At 42.8% G+C, this 19,688-nt stretch overlaps 1 long non-coding RNA gene across 2 annotated transcripts; it reads right to left on the minus strand.

Annotated features, from left to right (window-relative positions):
• Window positions 1–397: 397 nt before the first annotated feature.
• On the minus strand, window positions 398–8,675 carry LOC144243170 (uncharacterized). 2 transcript variants are annotated; one of them, XR_013338560.1, is made up of 4 exons: window positions 8,606–8,675; window positions 8,251–8,472; window positions 5,591–5,716; window positions 398–678 (listed from the first exon to the last, which is right to left on the minus strand). It is a non-coding gene; the product is annotated as an uncharacterized LOC144243170 (long non-coding RNA). The 2 variants fall into 2 exon arrangements; XR_013338559.1 differs by lacking the exon at window positions 398–678 and having other exon boundaries at window positions 5,508–5,716.
• Between the last annotated feature and the right edge of the window lie 11,013 nt (window positions 8,676–19,688).

The following is a 19,688-nucleotide window of genomic DNA, read 5'->3' on the forward strand; positions in this document are numbered from 1 at the left end:
GGTTGGAGCTTGCCATAGGGTCACCCACCCAGAAGGTGGGAGGGTGGCCACGGTCAAGGGTTAGCGACTTGAGACCAGCTATGCTGGAATCCTCCCCTGCTGTGTGACTTTGGGTAAGTCAACTAACTTTAGGAGCCTCATTTTCTTCCCTACGAAATGGGGATAACACTACCTGCTGAGATTATTATAGGGGATTAGATCACAGGTATGGCTCCAGGGACAGGACCGTGTTGCAGTCATTATTAGGTTTAAAGGGCAGAGTTGCTTGCCGGGTAAAAATGTAACCGAGACACAAGGTCCAAAGGCACCTGGGCCCTGGGGTCCCAAGGGGACGAGGTTTGGCCACTGGTGGCTAGTAAATCCAGGGGCAGGGAGATGACTGGTGGTGGGACAAGAATTTATTTCGGTGAGGTTCGCACGGGAAGGACAGCAGACTAGTGACGTAGAGCCTGTCTCCAACGTGCTGAAAATGTTTCCAGGTTTGTATCAGGAAAACGTGGGACACAGGTCGGCTGGTATGTACAACTGGACAGTAGAGGTCAAGTCGATCATTGACTCGGGGTCAATCACACGGGGTCCTGCTGGCATTAGGACAACCCTTATTGCCTGAGGGGTGAGTGTCTGTCCTGTTCTCAGGATGTTTGGCGGCCAGATCTTTTGCCTGGGTTGAAAAATAGGCTGGAAAGAGGAACATCATCAGTTAGAAAGTATAGAGTAAGATCAAAATGGAGGTAGCTTAAGGCAAAAACTGGGTCCCCCTTCAAATACATGTTGCATGTTTTTATGAAGTGAGGATGCAGGGACACCTTCGTCTGTGGCATACTGCCTGTGAGTTTCCACTTCACACTTGGACTGTGGAGCTAGCACCTTATCAGGAGTGCCTGAAACTGTACCCAATCTAACGTGAGTCCTTTCCTTGGTGAGTTGCAGGCAGACACCAGCAGGAGTTGTTGCACCAAGGGAACTTTATCTGCGGCAAAGATCACAAGGAATAATTTTCAAAGCCATGACTCCCTGGGCAGGAGTGAGTGGGTTCCTGTTATTTAGGGTGAGGCTGAATTTTCAGGAAGGGGGGTTTTGTCATCCCAGGTAAAGGCTGGTAGAAGGCTGTGCAGGCAGCCTTAGAAAATGTGCCTATGCTACATGCCTCCCGTGTTATGGGAATGATGCCTGTGTTCCTTCCTGGGTGGAGATTATAACACTTATTATAAGGCCGAGGTAACTGTCAAGCCACAGGCTCTGGGCATGCTCTGGGAACTGGTATAAAATGGATGGTCCCTTGGGCTCCATCAATCTCGGGCAAGGACTTCAGGGCTTTGCTTGTTCATAGGCTGGAACCACATCAGTTGACCTTGAACCCCGGGCTTCTGCAGAGCCAACTAGTGGATTTGTTAGTGGGGTCTGAAAAGACATAACAGCTCATGAGGGGGAAACAAACGGTCCTCTGGAAATCAAGGTTTCAACTTTCTGCTAGTTTTAGCCTCATTAACCCTTCGGGGCACAGTTTTAAACTATCCCACTGACTTTATTCCCTCCTGTTCCCACCGGATGTGCAAAATTCTTTGGTGCTTTTGTGTTCTAACATGGAGCACTAACTGGTAGTCCAGCACGCACAGAGTAATGTAAAAAGTTCTATTTCTTTAGAGAATCCCATAATCAGAGAGGTTAGAGCTGAAAAGCATGCAAAGCAGAAAGAGGCTAATAGGGGTTTAAGTTGAATGTAGACAGTGCAGTTCGATACCTGTTCTCTCTAGCCCTCCAGCCTCACGGCCTCTCCTGCTAGACTTCTTGACCACAGACCCTCTAGAATGCTCCCTGGTGGTGCAGGGGCTCCCACTTCTAACTGACCATCAGAAGCACCTGCAAACCGGGGCGCCTGGGTGGCTTAGTCGGTTAAGCGTCCGACTTTCGCTTAGGTCATGATCTCATGGTTCGTGGGTTCGAGCCCCGCGTCGGGCTCTGTGCTGACTGCCAGCTCGGAGCCTGGAGCCTGTTTCAGTCTGTGACTCCCTCTCTCTCTGACCCTCCCCTGCTCACGCTGTCTCTCTCTCTGTCTCTCTCTCCTAGAAATAAATAAAACATTAAAAAAAAAAAAGAATTAAAAAAAAGAAGCACCTGCAAACCTTGTTAGAGATCCCTGAGCTCACCTGCGAAGATTCAGATTCTCTACATCTGGGATCTAGCCCGGGAAGCTGGAGTTTGGACAATTTGCCAGGTGTTTCGGATCCAGTTGCCTAAACCACCATATGATGCCTATTTAGGACATGGAAGGACTGTGTCCACATTGGATAATGGATACTCAGCCCCTCATTGATTCAGAGCAGAAAGACTGGTTGGCATCTCAGATGGCTGTGATGTTCTAGCATCTTTTCCTCCTCTAAATTGAGGGCATTTGGTACCTGGTTCATATGCTTCTTTTAAGTTTTTTTTATTATTGTTGAGAGAGAGAGACAGAGTGTGAATGGGGGAGAGGCATAGAGAGAGGGAAACACAGAAGTGAAGCAGACTCCAGGCTCTGAGCTGTCAGCACAGAGCCCGACACAAGGCTTGAACCCACAAGCCATGAGATCATGACCTGAGCCGAAGTTGGATGTTTAACCCACTGAGCCACGCAGGTGCCCTGAATATCAGCCTTTCTGATATGGATGTCCTGAGCCAGGTGTCTACCAAGAACAATTGTAGCTTCATGACTGTGACATAAACTTGAGGTTATTACTCTTCATTATGGCTTTAGGTTGTCGTTACAGGTTTGCCTAGTTTAGGAGATGGTGCTGTCATTCTTTTTTTTTTTTTTTAATGTTTTATTTTATTCTAGGAGAGAGAGAGAGACAGCGTGAGCAGGGGTGGGTCAGAGAGAGAGGGAGTCACAGACTGAAACAGGCTCCAGGCTCCGAGCTGGCAGTCAGCACAGAGCCCGACGCAGGGCCCGAACCCGCGAACCACGAGATCATGACCTAAGGGAAAGTCGGATGCTTAACCGACTAAGCCACCCAGGTGGCCCGGTGCTGTCATTCTTTAACTCAGTGCTTCTGCCCTCTCTGGAGAAGTGGGAAGATTTTCTCCTTTTTCAGCCTGTGTTAAACCCACCTTTTTCTTTGCACCTACCAGAGAAATAGCAAGCAGCACATCTGACCCTGGACCCTACCTCCTCTTCCCCTCTAGGCTGTTTTGTGAGTGTTGAGTAGCCTCTTTTTTTAAATCAGATTCTATCACCTCCTCTGCATAAACCTTGGGACAGCTTCCTCTACACATTCCTAAAAGACCTGCCCTTTAAATTCGCCCCCCTTTCCTGCCCTCTCAGCTCACTGGGTTTCTTTAAACTTGAACTTGCCAAGTGTTCTTTTGCCTAGAGCAGAGACTGCCTCAATTCTCCAGCATCGGTTCTCCAGGGGATTATTCCAGACCATTCTTGGTAATTGTATTCCCCTTGTCAGGGACTGGATCAGATCAGACAAGCCTAAACCAAATTGGATTAATGAGAAGGGAGGGGAATTCAGCAGAGGGGCGTCTGGGAAGAAGGTCTTCCCTTCGAAGAGAGCCAAGGGAAGAGGAGGGTGTGGATAAGTCCGCTGGTAGCTGTTTTTACAGTCCTGTGGGATGGCGGGCTGGGGATGAAATCCATGCTGAACATGGCCAAGTAGAGAGAGAAAGGAATTCCTCATATTGTTAAATTCCTGAATCAACCATCCCCATTGTGGGCATGTCTCCAGACTTGCTGTTATGTGAGAGATTTCCTTATTACTGAAGGCGTTTTTTTCTGAGTAGAGATAATTTTTTTGAGAGAGAGAGAAAGTGAGCATGCGTGTGGCAGAAGAAGAGAGAGAGAATCCTTAGCAGGCTCCACTCTCAGCATGAAGCCAGATGCAGGGCATGATCTTACCACCGTTGAGAACATGAACTGAGTTGAAATGAACAGATGCTCAACCGACTGAGCCACTCAGGCATGAGTGAGGAGATGTTTTTGCTTATAACCAACCTCATCCTAAATGTTCCACGCTGTTCTCTCTGCCTTGGATCTTCCCATTGCCAGTCTATTACCATGATTATAGTTCTCTTTTTCAGACAGGCCATCACCATTTGTCTTATTTAACAACAACAGCTCCTACCTCATACAAGAATTGCTCTGTGACTTCTCTTTATGCCCTTCATAGCGGACACGTATTACCATCTTAACTTACATTATGTATTATTTCCTTAGCATTTGTCTTCACTACATCTAATCTCCACAAGGGTAGATGCTGTGTCCTGGTCACTGTCATATCTTGCCCATAGTAGGTGCTCAATAAATATTTGGTAGGTCTTTTCCAAACCAGCACTCTTCTGTGAGCAGAGCCTTCTGGCCAGTGCTCCATGGAGGCCAAGGCAAGAAGGAATACAGCAAGCATGGGAAGTATTTCTTTCCTATTCTGGAGAGTATTCAAAAGGTTGATCAGATGTTTAATAGATACCCGTTAAAAAAAAAATCCAGAGCAGTGGGCTATCAAATGTTGCCATTGTATATATCAATTAGTGTTTCTCAAATTTTAAAGCCTTATTTCCTTTAATTAACATAGAAATCTCCCAGCAGTACCCTCTCTGGGATGCATCACACACACACACACACACACACACACACACCAGGACACATACAGTCCTTCTGAGGAACCCCCCAACCTCAAGAAGAATCAGTTGAGGTTCATTTCTGCCTTGTATTATAAATCTAAGAGATCTCCTGTTCTCTTTTCTTCCCCTGCTCCAGAGACATAACGTGGTTGAGAATCTGGTTTTCCAGCTGGCCCGGGTTTGGGTGCATGTTAGGAACAAATGTTTCCCCAGTTTGCTGCAGGGGTAAGACTGCCCTAGCTTTGCAGAGAACTTGGTCACTAAGTGCCGGGATGACAGTGACTGTTTACAGATCGCTCATAATGTGCTGGGCACTGTGCTTGGCTCCTTAGCTGCTTGATCTGATTTCATCCTTGTATGAATCCAATGAGGTAGATGCAATGTCGGGCTTAGACAGATGCTAACTAATTCAACCAAAGCCAGGCCTGCACCAGTCTTGAACCTGCGCTGTGAGCCATTTCTCTGTTGCTTAAGTGTCATATCAGAGACCATGTGGCCTCGGTGTCCCCCGGGGCAGAGCACAAGCATTCTCCGGAGGGGACGGAGCGCCAGGGCGTCTGTTCTGCATCTCGCCCTTGATGCACAGCCCATCTGGGGAGGTGGCTGCAGCTGGCCTCACAACCTTGCAGGGGGACGTCTCTGGGGAGCCATGCAACAGGCCCCTTTGGAGAGTGACAGCAGTGTCGTTGAGATAAGAAATAATGCAATTCTCCCGGCAGAACTGCGGTCTTCCAGCCCATATAAATGATTCCTTTAGTAATTTTGCCAAGGATTATGTGTTATGTGTGCTTGGGGAACCAACACAGCCTGAGAATCCGTCAATACTTCTAGAGCAGGGTGCGTGCAATCAGTCAAGCATTCCAAAGAAAAAATGTAGTCAATGATTTTAACAGCAAGTGGTTTTGAGTATGAAAAGATTTGACTCTGGTTTTCACTCTAACCACCTTCCCCCCACCCTCGCCAAGATTCACCCTGAGCAATTTCTTACAGAATTAAAATGAAATGTTTTCTGAGGTAACAAATCTTCCAGTCTTATGGCTTAGAGCTTTATCACTTTCCAGCTAATGAGTCTGAAGAGAGATTTCGGAAGATTCTCGAGACTGCTGTAGAGACCCTGCAGAAAGAAACACAGGGAGCTGCTGTCAGAACCTAAATGTTTGGGTTGCAAGTTAGCCTCTTCGTAGTGCCCTGGGAACGGCAAAGAGCAGGCTGACGGAAGGAGCAGCTCAGTCCAAGTGGGGCGCCAGGGCTGAGGTCTCCGGGGCAGAGCTCAGTGAGGAGGGGCTGGCATTCACTAACTGGGGGCTGGTAACTCACTACTCCCTCCCTCGATTATGCATCAAGATCTGGCTTGGTTTATGTAATAGCTGTCGCAGCACGGAGCCATTCATCATTTTGTGAAGACCCAAGAGTGGCTATGTCCTCTGGAAGTGGCATTTTCTTTGGAACAGAGGGGATGGTGATTTATTACCAGGTTATTGTATTTTGGAGCCTGAATTTTGGTGTTTGCAGTCCTACAGGAAACATTACTGACAGAGCCTTACCAGTTTCTGGAAAACGTCCATTAACACCTTTGCAACCAGAATTATCTTTGAAGGGGGAAAGAAAAGAAGCATAATGGACGGCTAAGAACAGAGCCAAATGATGTCCTCGGGGACGAAGATGAGGTTATTACAAACCCAGCAAGTTTTGAAAGGAGGAACAAGATGGCTTTGATCGTGATTGAATGTCTCAGGCATCCCTGAGAAGGTCACCCATTGCGAGCTCTGCCGGGGTGGGTTCCAGCTTCCACAGCTCCTCAGTGACCTGTGTCTCTTCTCCATCTGTCCTGGGTCTTGTCCTATGTGTCACAACTCACGTCCAAAATTGACACTCAGGTCCAAATTCTCATCCTCCCGTGGGACCCCAGCCTTCTCGTAATACATGTGTGGAGCCCTGTGTGCCATGGGCCAGTTTCCTCCCCATTCCTTCCTTCTCCAGCCTTGACCCCATGGCTGATTATATAACCGCTCTTGCATCAAGTCCACCATCTGCTTTCCCTGTCCTACCAGCTGAGATTGCCTTTAGTTGTATGTAACAGAATCTGACATCTGTGGCTTAATTAAATGGGGTTTCACTTTTTCCTTCATAAAAGAAATCTACAGGGCTGATACGCACATGAACAGTGCTCCCAGCAGGCTCTTTCTGCCTCCTCATTCAGTCATTGTTCACACGGGGCTTTTGTTCTCATACTTGTTGCCTCTTGGTCACAACATGGCTGCTTTTACGTCTAGTACTGTGTCTGCATCCCAGGCAGGAAAATAGGAAGGATACAAGGCAAAGGATATGTTCAAGTGGGGTGTGCTCACACACAAATTTGTAAAAAGCCCTTTCTTAAAAGGACCACCACTTAAAATGAGCTTAAATCTCAGTGGCCAGTCACAGGCCACCCATGGATACAAAGGAAGCTGATATACATAAGTGCTTTCACTAAGCAGAGCAGGGCTTCTGTTAATAAGGAGAGTGCGGAATGGATCTGGGCGAGACAACCCGCTGGCTCTGCCCTCCTGCACCCCCAGGCTGCTCCAGAAGGGGGCCACTGTGAACACATGGTCTCCTGCTCAGCATCTCCCTCTCTGTCCTCAGAGGCTGTCCCATCTCTGCACTCTCTGCAAGCCCTCTGCCCAACCCCCTTCCGTGTTGTTCCTCTTTTGACAGGGACATGCCAACCATCAGGCAAGTCCTTGCTCGTGTAAACACACAGACATCCTTCTTTTATTAAGTCTCTGCAGACGAGTTCTCCTTGCCTCTCTGTCTCTCTCTGTCTCTCTCTCTGCTTCTGTAGCCCACCTCCTTGTCCACTCGGTCTCACTAAGCTCTCAACTTCTTCCTCTCTCCTGGCTGTATTCCCACAGCCTCTCAACACGATAGTATGAACTGTGTCATACGGAGAGACCCACCTGCATTAATATGTGTGAAGTGCTTAGAATAGTGACTGACCCGTAGAAATAGCTCTAAAAGACTTAGATGTTATGATGATTATTCTGAAAGAAAGAAAAAAAGAAAGAAAGAAAGAAAGAAAGAAAGAAAGAAAGAAAGAAAGAAAGAGAGAAAGAAAGAAGAGAAAGAAAGAGAAAAGAAAGAAAAGATGGGGCACCTGGGTGGCTCAGTCGGTTAAGCATCTGACTTCGACTCAGGTCATGATCTCACGGTTTGTGGGTTCGAGCCCCGTGTCAGGCTCTCTGCTGACAGCTCAGAGCCTGGAACCTGCTTTGAACTCTGTGTCTCCCTCTCTTTCTGCCCCTCTCCTGCTTGTGCTCTCTCTCTCTCTCTCTCTCAAAAATAAATAAACATTAAAATTTTTTTTAATTTTAAAAAAAGAGAAGAGAAAAGAAGAAAAACAATACAGATACCCTTTGTTCTCTATCTCTATCCCTAGATCAATGTATCTGCTTGTAGAACCCAGGCACTTGAATATTCTAGAAAGGCCAGCTTCAGCATAGCCTAAACCAAGAGCACGTGACTTCCTCCTCAGGCTTATTCACTGTCTCGGTAAATGGGACCAACACCCAGTTAGTCAAACCAGAGCCCAGGGGCCATCCTTAGCTCCCTGCTCCCACTTTGCCCCACACCCAGAAATCATGAAGTCAGTCAAGTAAACCTCCTAACCGTTTTAGAGTTTGCTCCTCCCACTCCATGCTGTGTTCACAGCCCGGGGGAATCCAGCAGCTTCTGGTTGATCTGCCCCGGCGTGGAGCACAGTCCTCTGGAAGGTCTCCCCCACGCCCTCCTGTGCAGCACACAGAATGCAGACCTGCGCACGGCGCTCTGCAGAGCAGGGCCGGCAGCTCGCGGGAGCAGGGTTAGCGAGCATCCCTCCTCCAAAGCTTCCTGGATGGTTAAGCAAAATTTAAGTAAGAGTTTTCTTTTTAAATATGGGCTATTTTCTAATGGGAAAAGTAAGAGGAGACTGCATTTCTCCCACGTGGTTCTAAAGGGCTGAACCTAGTTCTAGAATACACACCTGGTGTGTTTCGCATAATGATGGAGCACCGGGGCAGCGGTGCTGGGGCCCCGTCCCCGTCTCTGTCCTGTCCTCCCACCTGCCACAGTGGCCCCTCCCCCATCTGGGCTGAAGTCACAATAATAGGGCATTCCTTCCCTTCTGGAAGGTCAGAACAGAGCGACAGAGTCCAGAGCTGGAACTCATGATATTTATAAATCTTCGTTAAGCCAGAAATCATCCTTGCAGGGATGAGGAGAGAGCCTTGTCTTTAAGTGGGAACATTTTGTCAAAGAGCTTAAGGATCTTTGATCCCAAGTCATTTTTTTAAAAGTCTGCATTAGGTCAGAGAGGGGCTGGGATCATCATTGCTATCTGACAGGAGAGGGAGCTATAATACCAGATGGGAAGGGTAGTAGTAACTTGCTCACGGTGGTGGATCAGACGGATTTGAGCCAGATTTGATCCCCACACAATGTTCTCTTCACAGCTTACACGTCTCAGGTGAAATGCAGCTTGTCAAAAATCTGCTTATCTGGACTGTGGGTTGGTGCTGGAGGGTGAAGGCCAGACAGTGGGGTAGTCATACTATCAAATTAAGAACAATTTTTAAGGACAAATGGGAAGTAAAAGGAAAGGGGAAAGTATAATATAGAAGTCAACTTCTTCCAGCCCTCATACACTGATGACTCCTTATTTTTTTGTTTGTAATCTTATTGCTTCCATCAGTAGACCTAATACCACATCATTATGTTTGCCCAGAGAAAGCACACTCTGGTTTCAGGCAGAAATGGCATTCTGAGGCAAGGGGTGAGGCTCAAACTCCTCCCAGGGGTCAGCCCAAGGCTGTGGGGCCCAGGTCTACATAGTGCTCACTTTTTCCTGGGGAGGAGAAAATAGGCAGTTGTCGGGTTATAATGTACAGAGCCCAAGGACTGAGGAAGAGTCAGGCAACTGGAGATATATAGCTAACAAAGGAATAAGTATTTTGAAACTTCAGCTTTTCCCTATTATGATCTAAAATCCTGAATTTTAAAAACCAGAGGTAAATAATCTGGATAGGAAGCCACTTGTATTTTGGGCACTGCCTGAATTCTCATTCTTGTCTTCCCAAAGCTTTCCTAAGGAAAGCTTCTTCTGTTTCCAACCATACCAACCAACTCTTCATGGACCATACTCTCTTATGCTTCTAGCCCTACTTCCTGGAACACTCTTCATTGCCTTCTCTACAAGTTTGACTTCTACTTACATTACAAGAGTCAATTTTTCAGGACAGTAGAATAAGGACTCCTATATACCACTCTTCCAAAAAAGCAATAAGACTTGCAATAACTGTCAAACTCAACTTTATCAGAATTCTGGAGGGGCGCCTGGGTGGCTCAGTTGGTCGGATGTCCAACATCTGCCTCTTCATTTTGGCTCAGGTCATGATCTCATGGTTCATGAGTTCGAGCCTCACATCAGGCTCTGTGCTGGCAGTACAGAGCCTACTTGGAACTCTCTTTCTTCCCTCTCTCTCTCTCTCTCTCTGCTCCTACCCAACTCATGCTCTCTCTTTCTCTCTTTCAAACAAATAAACTTAAAAATATTTTGAAAAGGGGTCCCTTGGTGGCTCAGTTGGATAAGCCTGTGACTTTGATTCAGGTCATGATCTCACAGTTCCATTTGTGAGTTCAAGCCTTGCATTGGGCTCTGTGCTGACAGTGTGGAGTCAGCTTCAGATTCTCAGTCTCTGTCTCTCTCGGCCCCTTTCATGCACTCTCTCTCTCTCAAAATTAAAGAAAAATGTTTAAAAAAAGAATTCTGGAAATTAACTAGAGGCTTACAACAGCCTGAAGAGAGTTTGTTCAAGAAAGCTAAATTTAAGTGAGAACACAAAGATTTGTAGTATTTTTACTTGCCTTTATCCTATCTCCCTCTCACTAGCATCATGATAATCTTGAAGACCAACAGCCTCACAACTATGATAGCCGCAAAATCAGCACCCTAATAGCCACTGGAGGAGGAAGATCAGATTTGGAGATCCCTCAAAGCCCCATCCTTAGAGAGTTATTACTATTTGACCTGTTTGGCCAGTCACTAAAAATCCCCGTTCTCACTACTTGACTTTATTTCACCTGACTCAGAACTCCGTATGTATGAACAGCAATATCTTCAGGCAAATTGCTGAAAACAACTAAAAGCAACTGTTTAACACTGCAGCTTCCTGTAGCATTGTTAGCAGTTTGGGTTAACAAGAAGCTGATGAAAAAAAGTTAAAATGAAGAACTGAGTATGGGAGGCCTTTGTTGACTTTTGAAAAGTTCCAGCAAATTTTGTGGAATCTAAAAGATGATACATATATGAGTGCTATGTCCCTGCCCATAAGAAGTAGCAGGTTTTAAACTCTCACATCAAGCTCACCTTGAGGCTCTGGACAATCAGGAAGTAAAGGCTAAGGCACAATTGTAAACACTGGATCTTTGAAGCCATGCCTCAATATGTACATAGAGTCCCTCAGCAAGAGCTGAGGAAACATGTTGGTTCATGTGTTCAATAAAATCTCTAACCAATCATTAGCTAAAACACTGAGTTAACCAAGCAAAGAATTCTCTGCTGGCTACACACAACAGAGAATACAGACTTTATAGAATTAATCCAGGAAAGTCACTAGGCAAACAAACAGCAACAGCAGCAGCAACAACACCACCTGGAAAAGAGAGAGGGATCTGACTTCTAGAGTCGCCACATTATACTATTTTAAACGTCTAATTTTCAGCAACACCAATTACAACATGAATGAGACAGGTAGATAAATTTAAAAAAGTATGGCCCTTAAAGAGGTGAAAAAAGCAGCCAATACAAATTTTACTTGGGGAAGTCCAGACAATCTACTTACTAGAAAAATACTTTAAATCGATTATTGTAAATAGGTTTCAAAAACTAAAAGAAACCATGTTTAAAGAATTAAAGGAATTTATGAGATTGATGTCTCACCAAATATAGAATATAACTAAAGAGAAAAAATTATAAAAAGAACTGAATAGAAATTCTGGGATTAAAAAGTGAAATAATTGAATGAAAAATCCATGATTGCATTCAATAGTAGATTTGAACTGACAGGAGAGAGGATCAGTGAACTTGAAGACAGGTGAATTGAGATTATTCAGTCTGAAAAACAGAAAGAAAAAAAAAAATGAAGATAAATGAACAGCCTCAGAGACCTGGCAGACAGCATCAAGTGTACCAACATATGCATAATGGAAGCCCCAGAAATATAGAAGAGAAAAGGGGCAGAAAAAATATTTGAAGAAATGGTGACTGAGAACTTCCCAAACTTGATAAAAAAACAAGAGTCTGCACATTCAAGAATTTTAATGAATTCCAACTAGAATAAACACAAAGAGATTCACACCGGGCCACATCATAGTCAAACTATCAAAAGCCAAGACATGATACCAATATTCATATCAACACTATTCACAGTAGCCAAAATGTGGAAACCATCCAAATGTCCAATGATGAATGAATGGATATACAAGATGTATACACAAATACTAGAAATTTTTTTAGCTTTAAAAGGAACAAAATTCCAACACATGCTATGGCATGGGATAAACCTTGGGAACATTATGCAAAGTGAAATAAGCGAGACAAAAAGATGACAAATGTTATGTAATTCCATTTACATGCTTACTTAGAATAGGCAACTTTATAGAGACAGAAAGTAGAATGGAGGTTTCCATGGGCTGGGGAGATGGGAAGCTGGGAATTATTGTTTAATGGGTATAGAATTTCAGTTTAGGAAGATGAAATGTTTTGGAGATGTATGATGGTGGTAGTCGCACAACAATTATAACAAGTGAATGTACTTAATGCCACAGAACTATACATTTAAAAATGGTTAAATGATAAATTGTACATTATGTATATTTTACAACAGTTGTAAAAAAAAAAAGAGAGAGAGAATCTTGCAGGAGAGAAATGATTCATCACACATAGGGATTTTTAGATGTTTAAAAGCTGACTTCTCTTTAGAAACCATGGAGACCAAAAGTCAATGAGATGATATACTCAGGTACTGAAGGGAAAAAAACTGTTAACCAAGAATTCTAGGTCCAGGAAAACCATCATTTAAAAATAAATGAGGGAGCGCCTGGGTGGCTCAGTCGGTTAAGCCTCTGACTTCAGCTCAGGTCATGATCTCATGGTTCATGGGTTTGAGCCCCGCATCGAGCTCTGTGCTGACTGCCAGCTCAGAGCCTGGAGCCTGTTTCGGATTCTGTGTCTCCCTCTCTCTCTGACCCTCCCCTGCTCCCTCTCTCTCTCTCTCTCTCTCTCAGAAATAAATAAAACATAAAAAAATTTTTTTTAATAAATAAATAAAATAAATGAGAAGCTAAGACATTCTCAGAAAACAAAAACAGAACATTTGTCTCTAGTTGACCGGCTCTGCAAGAAATACTAAAGGAATTCTTCAAGCTGAAATAAAAGAACACTAGAGAGAAAATCAAATACATGCAAAGAAATAAAAAACACTGGTAAACTTCAAAATATAGTTAAATATAAAAGACAGTATACATGTATTTTTGTTTATAACTCTTTTTTCTCTTATGTGATGTAAAAGAAAACTACTTAAGGCAATGATTACAAAAATGCCTGAATTAGTTTATAAGGTATAAAGATGTAATTTGTTTGACAGTAATAACAAGTAGGAGGCAAAGTGATGGAGCCATATGGGAGTATATTTTGTATACTATTGAAATTAAGTTGGTATTAGATTGAACTATGCTGTGCAACCACTGATAAAATAATTAAAAAATACTTAGTAAAATAAACACCAAGGAAATCAAAATGATACCACTAGAAAATATCTATTTAACACAAAAGAAGCCAGTAGTAGAGGATTAAAAAGACAGAAACCAAATATTAAAATGACAGACATTCTATTTTATAGTAATTATATTAAATGTAAATGGCAGAAACACTTCAATCAAATAGCAAAGATTGGCAAAATGGAAATAAAAAATCTTATCCAACTATATATGATCTACAAGAGACACACTTCAAATTAAAAATAAAAAATGCTGGATTTGGGAAGTAAAAGGCTGGAAAAATATACCATAAAACAGTACCCAAAAGAGAGCTGAAGTGGAGCTACTATCAGGCAAAGTAGACTTTAAGACAAAAATGATGATGTAGAGAAAAAGGAAGACATTTTATAGTAATAAAAATGTCAATTCCTCAGGAAGGTAGAACAATTATAAGCAGATATCCAACTAACAACAAAGTCCCAAAATACATGAAACAAAACTAGCAGAACTGAAGAGATAAACAAACAATTCAACAATAATAGTTTAAGATTTCAACATCCCATTTTCAATAATGGAACTTGGGAGAGGACCAACAAAGAAATAGGAGACTTGAAAAACACTTTAAACCTAGACTAACTTCACCCATATTACATACTTCACCCAACAAAAGCAGAATTCCACATTGTTGTCAAGTGCACATAAAACATTCCCTAGGATAGACCATATTACAGATTATTAACAATATTACAGATTATTAACCTAACCTTACACTTTAATAAACTGGAAAAATAAGAGTCACCTAAATCCAAATGAAGTAGACAGGAGGAAATAAAGATTAGACTGAAAATAAATTAAAAAAAGAATAGAAAATGAATAGAATGAATCATTGAAACCAAAAGTTAGTTCTTTGAAAAAAAATCAACAAAATTGGCACACCTTTAGTTAGAATGACAAAAAAGGAGAGAAGACTCAAAATGTTAAAATCAGAAATGAAAAATGAGACATCACTATCAAACTTATAGAAATAAAAACAGTTATAAGGGGATCCTATGAGCAATAGTAATCAATAAATGAGGTATCCTACATTAAATTTAAAAATTTCTAGAGGGGTGCCTGGGTGGCTCAGTCTGTTAAGAGTCTGACTCTTTTTTTTTTTTTTTAATATTTTTATTTATTTCTAGGAGAGAGAGAAACAGCGTGAGCAGGGGAGGGTCAGAGAGAGGGAGATACAGACTCTGAAACAGGCTCCAGGCTCTGAGCTGGCAGTGAGCACAGAGCCCGACGCGGGGCCCGAACCCACGAACTGCGAGGTCATGACCTAAGCGAAAGTCGGATGCTTAACCGACTAAGCCACCCAGGCGCCCCAAGTGTCTGACTCTTGATCTCAGCTCAGGTGTTGATCTCATAGTTGCTAGTTCAAGCCCCACATTGGGCTCTGCATTGGGCATGAAGCCTACTTAATATTAATTAATTAATTACTTGATTAAAATAAAAATAAATGAATAAATATTCCTAGAAAGACACAAACTACCCCAAAAGAAATTTACGAAGAAACAGATGTGAATGGCCTATATCAAGTAAAAAGACTTAGTGAGTAATCAAAAATTTTCCCATAAAGAAAATGCCATACTAGATGGCTTTACTGTTGAACTCTACCAAAAAAGAAAAAAAAAAGACATCAATCATTCACAAACTCTTCCAAAAAATAGAAGAGGAGGGGCATTTCCCAATACATACCTTAAGATCAATATAACTCAAACCAGACACAGACATCATAAGAAAAAAAAACCAACTATAAACCAGCATACCTTATGATATAGAGGCAAAATCCCCAACAAAATACTAACAAATCTTATTTAGCAACATATAAAAAAGGATTATGCACTATGACCAAGTGAAATTTATCCTAGGAATACAAGTGTGTTCATCATACAAAAATCAATCAGTGTAATGCATCCTATTAATAGAATAAAGGACAGTAACATACATTATTATCTCAATAGATTCAGAGGAAACATTTTTACAAAATCCAATATCCTTTCACATTAAAAACATCAACCAATTAAGAACATAAGAGAACCTCTTCAACCTGATAAAACCCACAGCTGACATAATTATGAAATCATAACCATAGTGATTATACTAAATGCTTCCTCCCTAAGATCAGGAACATGATACGAATGTCCACTCTCACCTCTTCTATTCAATGTTGTATTTGAGGTTCTATCCAAGGAAAATAGGTAAGAACAAGAAATAAACATCAAGATTGGAAAAAAAGTAAAACTATCTCTCTTCACTGATGACATGATCTTGTATATGGAAAATCCTAAAGAGTCCACAAAAAAATCTACTAACACTAATAAATATATTTAGCAAGATTGCAGGATATAAGACCAATACACAAAAATCAATTACTTCTAGATGCTAGCAATAAACAATTCAAAAGTAAAATTAAGAAAATCTCATTCACCACTGCATCAAAAAGAATACAAGACTTAGAGATTTGCAAGACTTAGACATAATTGGTAAACTACATTATTCAGAGAAATTCAAGTATACTTAAATAAATGTATATGAATCAGAAGACTTAATTTTGAGAAGATGCCAATACTCCTCAAAATGACCTACAGAGGGGCGCCTGGGTGGCTCAGTCGGTTAAGTGTCCAACTTCGGCTCAGGTCATGATCTCGCGGTTCATGGGTTTGAGCCCCGCGTTGGGTTCTGTGCTGACAGACAGCTCAGAGCCTGGAGCCTATTTCAGGTTCTGTGTCTCCCTCTCTCTCTGACCCTCCCCTGCTCACGCTGTCTCTCTCTCTCTCTCTCTCTCTCTCAGAAATAAATAAAAAACATTAAAATTTTTTAAAAAAATGATCTACAGATACAAGCCATCCCAATCATAATTCCTTCCAACTGCCTTGCTGCAGAAATTGATAAGCTGAATCTAAAATTCATATGGAAATGCAAGGAACCCAGAATTACCAAAACAATCTTGAAAAAGAAGAACAAAGTTGAGGACTCACATTGCCCAATTTCAAACTTATTACAAAGTTGCAGTAATGAAGGCAGACACGTGATAACGGCACAACAATAGACAGACATAAAAGTAAATGAAGTAGAATTCAAGGTCTAGAAATAAACCTGCCTATCCATGGTCAATTGATTTTCAACAAGTTTAGACAAGAATGCAAAAGAATGAAGGGGACACACTACTTTACACTGTATACAAAGTTTAATTTAAAATAGGTCATAGACTTGAGGCACCTGGGTGGCTCAGTCAGTGAAATGTCAACTTCAGCTTAGATCATGATTTTGGGGTCCGTGAGTTCGAGACCTGCGTCAGGCTCTGTGCTGGCAGCTCAGAGCCTGAAGCCTCCTTCAGATTCTGTATCTCCCTCTCTCTGCCCCTCCCCCACTCGCACTCTGTCTCTCTCTCAAAAATAATAAACATTAAAAAAATATTTAAATGTATCATAGAGTTAAGTTTAATAGCCAAAATTATAAAACTCGTGGAAGAAAATGTAGGCACACATCACTGTATCCTTGCATTAGACAACCGTTAGGTAAACATGACCCTAAAAGCACAAGCAGTATGCGGCGCCTGGGTGGCTCCGTGGGTTAAGCAGGTTAAGCATCTGACTTCACCTCAGGTCATGATCTCACGGTTCATGGGTTCGAGCCCCGCGTCAGGCTCTGTGCTAACAGCTAGCTCAGAGCCTAGATCCTCTCTTCAGATTCTGTGTCTCCCTCTCTCTCTGACCCTCCCCTGCTCACACTGTCTCTCTGGCTCTCAAAAATAAATTAAAAAAAATTAAAAGCACGAGCAGTAAAAGAAAATATAGACAAATTGGACATCCCCAAAATTAAAAACTTTTGGCTTCAAATCATACCATCAAGAAAGTGAAAACACAATTCACAGGATAAGTGAAAATACTTGTACATCATGTATTGGATAAGGGACTTGTAAGTATAAAAGTACTCATAAACATAAAATGATGACCCAATTTAAAAATGGGCAAAGGATTTGAAAAGACATTTCAAGAAGATATAAAATGGCCAATAAGCACATGAAAAATGCTAAACATCGTGAGTTATCAGGGAAATGCAAATTGAAATCACCGTGCAATAAATATCATTGTATCCACTTAACATGGCTTCTTCCCCCTTCCCAGATGATGCATCAGCCTCCCCCAGATGACGGCCAGCTGCTCTGGAAATCTCTCCAGTCCTGCTTCCTGCCCTCCACTCAAACCTTCTGACTCTGGGATTGTCTCACTCCTCTTGGTCTTGGGTCTCCAGGCCACACAGCCTGCTGCCTATCTGGGCATTCTCGTTGCCTACCCTGTCATCTGGGGCTTCTGCTCTGGTTTCATGCCTGACTGTTGCTTGCGGTAGATCCTCTTTTTCTTGGAAGGAGTGACCCTTGCTCCCTCAGTCAGTCCAGACTCTCAAACCCCAACCCTGAGACTGGAGTGGGAATCAATGGGGGAGGGGGCAAAAGATGCAGAGAGAAGAATCATAATGACTCAGCGGAGGAGGAACCTTCAAGAGGACAAGAATGTAAGAATGCTTGCCATGTACCTGGCATGATATTAGGCATGTTCCATGAATTCCTCACTTAATTCTTATTACAACCGTATAGGGTAGGTACAATTCATTATATTACCATTTTTGAGATGAAAGAATCGAGGCTGAGAAAGGTTAAATGACTAGTGACTCAACTAGTAGTTACAGAGCTGGGAGATAGAGACCAAGGACCACTCACGAAGGAAGGAATCTTCTCAGGGGCCTCAACAGAGGGTCCCTCTCTTGACCGGAGAAGTGCCAGTGTTTACAAGGTACATAAATAAACAGCGACCACACCATGCTTATTTCTGCACCTCCATTAGTTTGGATGTTGCGTTTCAGTCTTTCCAGCCTCGAGTTCGGATTTGCTAAGGGCAGAGAGAAAGCGGAGTCGGAGCGGGCAAGGCACGAAGCCACAGTTCGTGTCACTGTGATTAAAACAGAAAATAATAGCCCAGAAGGAGTCTGTTTCGAAATCTTTGCCCGTCCACAAAGACTGAGCTTTGAAATTCAAAGCTATGCATTGAGTTAAATGTCTTAGAACAAAAATGGAGAAAATTAATTGGCTTATAATACAATATATACCAAAACACATGCAATCCAAAAAGGAAGGAAAAAAAACCCCCATAGAATGGATCCTACATTCTCTGTGATTCTGATAGACGTATATTGTCTGAAATGAACTCTTTGGGGGTCTGTTTTGCCTTTTTTGCCTTTTATGCTGAGAGAGAGAGAGAGAGAGGAACCATGATCATGTATATGTCAAAGTTGCTTTGGGATGATGGGAGACAGAGGCCCATTTTCCTTGAGTTTATCTCACCGAAGCCTACATGGGTGACGGAGCAGGGGCTGGGGGACATCTGTGATGCTGAAGAGATTTCTTTATAATCTTTCCCAAAGCACATTTCACTGTTCATGATCTCAAACTAAAAGCATGTAATCCGTCCTATACTGATGTTTATACTAAAGGCACAACGATTTGGACACTAATGTGGACTGGATACATAACTCCATGATTCAATGATACAGATTTCACAGTGGAGAATTTATTTCCAGCTTCTAATTAGGACCAAAATGAGCTGTGTGGATTCTTGTTAACTCACACGGATTATCTTGTACATTATAATACTAATAAAACTCCATTTTCATGTCATTTCCAAGGGAGTCAGGAAGGCCAAGCTGGCCACCAAAGAGAATGGCTTTCTCCCTTGAGCCCCTGGGGCCTGAGGACAGACCTGTGCGTGTGAACATAGCTCGAGAACCTTCACTTCAGCCACGGGAGACGCCCAAGGGATGCTGAGACCAGGCCTCAGATGGGAGCTGGATGGGTAAGCCTAAACTCCCTTCCCGCTCCATGACGGCTCTTGAAGACGTTGTTCTGTACGTCTCCTCAGGACAACTCCCTGCTCCACAGGGCAGAGGAGAGACAGGACTTGCCTTCCTGGGGGAGGATCCTTTCGTGGCACTGAAAATACAGGATTGTGTGGCGATCATCAGAATAGCTATTGACTTAGGCAATCTTCAGCCCGGCCACAGAGATTTTCTGGCTTACTCTTCACACACTTTTACTTAAGCTCTTAAGTGTCCCCCGTGCCGACACAAACCGGTGCCCCAGCTAACTGAGCGAGTAGATTTAGCCAACTTGCCTGAGCCTTTGGTGCTAACCAGTCTCAGTGTCTCTTATATTCCAGCCGACGAGGAAGGGAGAGGCTTGTGAATCAGAAAGATGAGAGGGGGCCTCATCTACC

The sequence above is a fragment of the Crocuta crocuta genome, unplaced genomic scaffold, assembly GCF_008692635.1.
Source record: "Crocuta crocuta isolate KB4526 unplaced genomic scaffold, BGI_CrCroc_1.0 scaffold26, whole genome shotgun sequence".
Taxonomy (NCBI): domain Eukaryota; kingdom Metazoa; phylum Chordata; class Mammalia; order Carnivora; family Hyaenidae; genus Crocuta; species Crocuta crocuta.